The sequence below is a fragment of the Mus pahari genome, chromosome 13 (genome assembly GCF_900095145.1).
Source record: "Mus pahari chromosome 13, PAHARI_EIJ_v1.1, whole genome shotgun sequence".
Lineage (NCBI taxonomy): Eukaryota > Metazoa > Chordata > Mammalia > Rodentia > Muridae > Mus > Mus pahari.
The window spans coordinates 90,779,005-90,784,082 of NC_034602.1; the positions used below are offsets into that span (position 1 = coordinate 90,779,005).

The 5,078-nt window shown below is 47.7% G+C and overlaps 1 protein-coding gene across 1 annotated transcript in view; it reads left to right on the top strand.

The window, feature by feature from the left end:
* The first annotated feature begins 2,793 nt into the window (after positions 1-2,793).
* Positions 2,794-5,078, top strand: part of Arhgap24 (Rho GTPase activating protein 24) — a 397,141-nt gene continuing 394,856 nt past the window's right edge. Inside the window, exon 1 of the mRNA XM_021210457.1 lies at positions 2,794-3,263. The gene's annotated coding sequence lies outside the window, so the exon portion shown is untranslated. The remainder of the gene's footprint in view (positions 3,264-5,078) is intronic.

Consider the following 5,078-nt stretch of genomic DNA (forward strand, 5'->3'; position numbering starts at 1 on the left):
CTGCTGTCCTCCCCTCTCTCACTCACTCACACTTAACTCTGCCCAGGTCCAGTCTGATGCCCATGTCCAGTCTGATGCCCAGGTCCCATCTGCTGCTTTTCTCTGTTCCCGAGTCTTCCAGTTGCCTCTGGCTGTTTCCTCTCCTATCCACAATAAAAACCTTCCCTGTCCCCTCCCCACGGGGAAGTCACATTGTCAGTTATACACTAGTGTGCTTGGCTGAGACTGGACTGTGTTAGATGGAACTTCCTATGGGAAATAAAAAAAAAGAAAAGAAGCAACCAACAAACAAAAGCAGAAGCAGGCTCTGAGAAAGACCCCACTTTAAAGCCGGGCCTCAGTCTTGGTGCATGCTGCACCCACACAAATTCTGCTCTGTTGGCGAGAGCCAGTAGGAAATGCAAGGAGTTTGGCAAGTCTTGACTGTTCTGTTTTGTTACTGTGTGTTTTGCCCTCTTAGGAATTTATATTTTCCCCCAATGAAAACATAATTAAAGAGCCTAGTCTCTGATAGTAATGAACAATTGGGTGGCAGGACAATGACTAACTCTATGCTAAGGGTTTCAAGGAATCTGGTAAGGAATCTAATGAGAAGGCATTTTTATTTTAAATGAGGAAATCCCACTAAAATACATTTTTATTCTGTACTTGTTTAATAGTGACAAGTCACACGTGGAAACACTGGACCACAGTTTACAAATGTCTATCCTGTCCCCCTTCCCTAGTGCAGCCTGGCCTGGCCTGACAGGAGCAGTGTGCAGGGGCCTTTCTGTTCCGGTGACGTTTCTGTCCTTGACATCCAGACAAGTTGTTCAGATGGAGGCCCTTAGCTTCTTTCCTTTGTCTTCTTCTTAATTGTTTTCTAGACTCTGGAGAACTTCTGGTCCTGAAGGTGTTCCATGTCCTCCACGGATGGACTGCACCCCTCAAGGCCTACCTGCCTTCCATACCTTGCTTTCTTTTCCCAGACACTGCAGTAGGTGCCTAGGGCTCTGGATCCCTAAAGTTAGTTTGTGCCTCTGAATTCGTTCCAGGGTTTGCAAAGTTGTGCTTCACACTCAGAATTCAAGTTGACTTGACACATTAACTTCCAACGACCCTTTGGCCACAGCCTCTGTAGACACCCTGGAGCTGAAGGAGAGACATCATTTCCCAGAAGCCACCACCTCTGGTGAGAATCAAAGGTCTGCCCGCTGGTTCCAGGATTTATCTCTTCTTTAAAGTTGTTACTGGGCATAGGAAAGCTGTGTGCCAAACATACTTAACCCTCAGCGGGAGAGTGGTGCAGTCAGAATCCAGTGAGCACCAAGTGTTACATCCCCTAGTGGCAGATTTCTATCTAAGTCCAAAGAGGCTCCACTTTGGCCCTTCTCTCTGCAGAAGGGTCTGTGGTCTGTGATAGTGGATGGAACTCTCCCTTCACCTCATCTGCTGTCTCCATGACAACCCTCCCCTTTCTCTTTCTGTGTTCTCTCTAGCCGTACATCACACTGGCTGGTGAGATGGTGTCAAGTGAAAAAGATGGAGACAGAGGTGTGAAGGCCAAAGGCCTTGGACACAAAGAAGGGATGTATCTTAATTTCTCAGCCTGGGATCTGCCCGGCAGCCTCCCCGAGTTTAATTTGTGCCACCTTGGGTCTGAATTGCTGTGGTAACATTTGTTATAACCAGAAAGTCGGCTCCCAACATAATAGCAGTCTTGCCGTTTTGAAATGTCACAGTCTTGAATCATACCTACTGACACTTGTCTTCCAGGGGGCTCTTAGGGCTTGGAATGTGTGCAGATTTCATTTTGGTTAATCTCATTGTTTTGCAACCCTCATTTAAAACTGCCCACGGGCTGTCACTTGACAGTGTAATAGTCCACCATTACAACATGCGAGGCCTTGTGAGCTGACGAAGGTCATCTATCCCACCAATTAGAAACACAGGCCGCATGGCTTCTGGCTAGGGGTTCCACACACGTTTTAAAGGAAAAGGCAAAAGAGCTTATTTCCCCCCACAGAACTTAATTTCGTTTATTAAAGGGCTGAGGTGTCTCCTTGTCTCCTGCCAGGAAAATCAATTTTCTAGTGGGACCTCGGCCTGGGGTGGAGCAGACTCATTGCCCCCCCCCTCCCCCGGAAACCTGAAGGCAACACAAGCAGAATACCTCTCCATGCCCATCCGGACTTGTGTGCTGGTCAGCCTGAGCATGTGCCTGGACATCCCCAAGGACAAAATCTATAACACCAGGCTTTAGTAAGCCTGAGAGCGCCAAACACCTAGAACAGTAAGCTCTCCGTGGCACCTAGAACAGTAAGCTCTCCGTGGGTGGGGGTGGGGAAGTCTATATCAGGAATATATTTGCCACTGTGCTGCATCTTAGGTTATGATTCTGAGAACTCTAAAGGCATGCCAAGACCATTTATTACAGTTAACATCTCTCGAAATGCCTGACTAGAGCACACTCATCTAAATATGTATTTAGGAATAAAGCTTAAGATGGAGAAATGAGATTTGACAGAGATGGTGGCAGTGCATATAACCAGCGTGAGACTTGGTGAGGGAACATAAGCCTGTGGCCTTTGGCTTCCTTACAGTCTCTCACCCATGGCCACAGATCTGTGACCAGTATGCCCTCATGCTGCATTTGGGCTGAAATGAATGCAGCCAACTGCAGAGCGCCCAGGCTGTGGTGTCTGATGGGGCGCCCGCCCAGCATTGCTCTGGAGGTGAGGCTGGCTCACAGGGCGGGGCTCCCACCACCCCACCAGGGCTGCTTGGGTCCTCTGAAGCCGCCAGCTGCCAACTGAAATCCGAAACCCGGCTGCGTCTGCGGGCTGGCCCCACTCAGTTGTTCCAGCCTCTTGTACTGTATATTTACACATTCACACACAATCACTCTTTCTAACTTCTTGACTCTTTGCGCAACTGCTAGGATTTCTCAAGTGCATGTGGCAATTCAGCCCGGGTGAGAGAAAGCCAGTGGGACTCGGAAGGGAATCACGGGCCGCGGGGCCGCCCAGGCTGCGGAGGGGACAGAACTAGAGCGAGACAGCGACGGCTGGGGGAGTCCCCCCAACTTTCCACGCAGCTGTGGCTCTGGGGCTGCCCGGGCTTCCTCTGAGAGCAGCACGCAGGCCCGGCGAATGGGGTTCCGCGCTCGCCCTGGGAAGTAAAGAGCACGCTGTTGACTGGAACTCATCTTTAGGCCAGTTCTAGGAGCCTGGACATCGGAGCAGCCGCCAGCCATCCCTTGTAGGTCCCGCATCCCTGGCAGGGTAGGTGATTTGACTGCTGCTGCGGAGCTGGGGCTTGGGGGGAGGAACCACCCAGAGGAGGGTGGGTGGGTAGCAGCTTCAGGCTGTAGGGACAGGGAGGAAGCTGCTGTGAGCCAGGAGCGATGCTGGGACCCATGCTGGTTCTCTCTCTCTCTCTCTCTCTCTCTCTCTCTCTCTCTCTCTCTCTCTGTGTGTGTGTGTTCGCGCTTGCGCGCACTCGCTCGCGTGTAAAACACAAGCAGGCATCTTGTGTTTCTGATTTACAAAACAAATGCAATTGGTAGTCTCTTCTCTCGCTGTCTACCTTCTCCTTTCATCTGCTGATGTTTTAGATAGTCTCAGAGTTGCCTAGACAACTGGCGCGTGGAGGTAGATTTCAGTATATATTGTGTTACTATTGTACCGGAAAGCGATAATCTTTGGTGGATTTTAAGACACACAGACGGGTCTAGACTTCTTGAAGGAGTAATATTTTGAGGAGATATCCACCTACTTTAAAGGAGAAGCAGGCAGTATATTCTCATTAAAGATAACTTTAGTTGCATTTCTTGTGTAAGTCCTTAAAGAGAGATTATTAGGTGGAATGCCTTTGAGATGCTAGGTTTTCTAGTATGGGCTAGTAACACAGCTCCTGGCTCCACTGTAATCTGTTCCAACTCATTTGAATAAGTCTCTCCCTAATGTGTTTGTTTTTGTCCCTTTACTCACCATATTACAGATTATTCCTTTTTAACTTCCAAAACATCACTGGTTCATCCCTTTCTTCAAAAAGGAAATGAGAAACTCAGGCTAGGTGCCTGAAATATAAAAGGTGTAAAAGCTTTGCTTACTCATAAGTGTAAAGTTTTGTCTTGCTGGGTCTACTAAGTAAGAGAAACTGTTTAGAATCTGGGGACATTTGCAGTGGTATTTAAAAGCTATATGGGATTGCTGATGGATGGGCAGACAGATTCCGTCTGTCCGTTCCCTGACTCTAATTAGAACTCGAAATTAGCCCTTAAGGACAAGAAGTGATGTTGGTATTGAAGTGGGCATCACAAAACATACAGAATCACTAGGAAGCAAATAGGAAGGTACCCGAGGCTTATGGATTCTCAATCTCCCTCTAAATTCCCCAGTACTTAGTTCATCTTCTCTGGGAATACTTCACCTTCCAAGAGAACTTAATCATAACCACCTTTTCATTTTTCCTGAGTGCCTACCCTCCAGAAAACGCATCAGGATTTGCTCTCTAGAGCCTTTATGGAGTTGTCAGAGATTTCGCCTTAGACATGGGGGAATGCAGAGCCATGAAAACGTAGCTGTAAAAGAAATAACATCTCACCACCCAGAGGAGGATGCGTGTTCTTGGTAGCAGATCTTTTCAAAGGAATAGGGAACAGGCTGAGGTTTTGAGGTACATGGAAGTAATGTACAGCTAGCAGGATATGGGGGTTCGCAATTCTCTCTGTGGGAGAGACTCAGACTCCCTGACTTTCAACCACATTGCTATCATCATTTTTATTTCACCATCTGAGGGCTTTGGATTTAACACAGGGGTGGTTGCTATCCAATAATCTTTCTAACCTAGTAGTAAGTGGGATAAAATAAAGTTTTTCAGAACAAATCGAAAAACCACTGTAGAAATAAATAGCGATGTTTCTTTCCAGACAAGAATATAGTGTAAAATAGTTTTGGCTTGTATCTCCAGTGAAATTTGCCTCAGTGTTTGTTTGATTCAGATACTAGCTGCCAAAACTCTTGAGAGCTGTCCTGGATGGTGGATTCATTTCCCACGTGATCCTGAACTCTCCTGGATGGAGGGTGGGGGCGAGG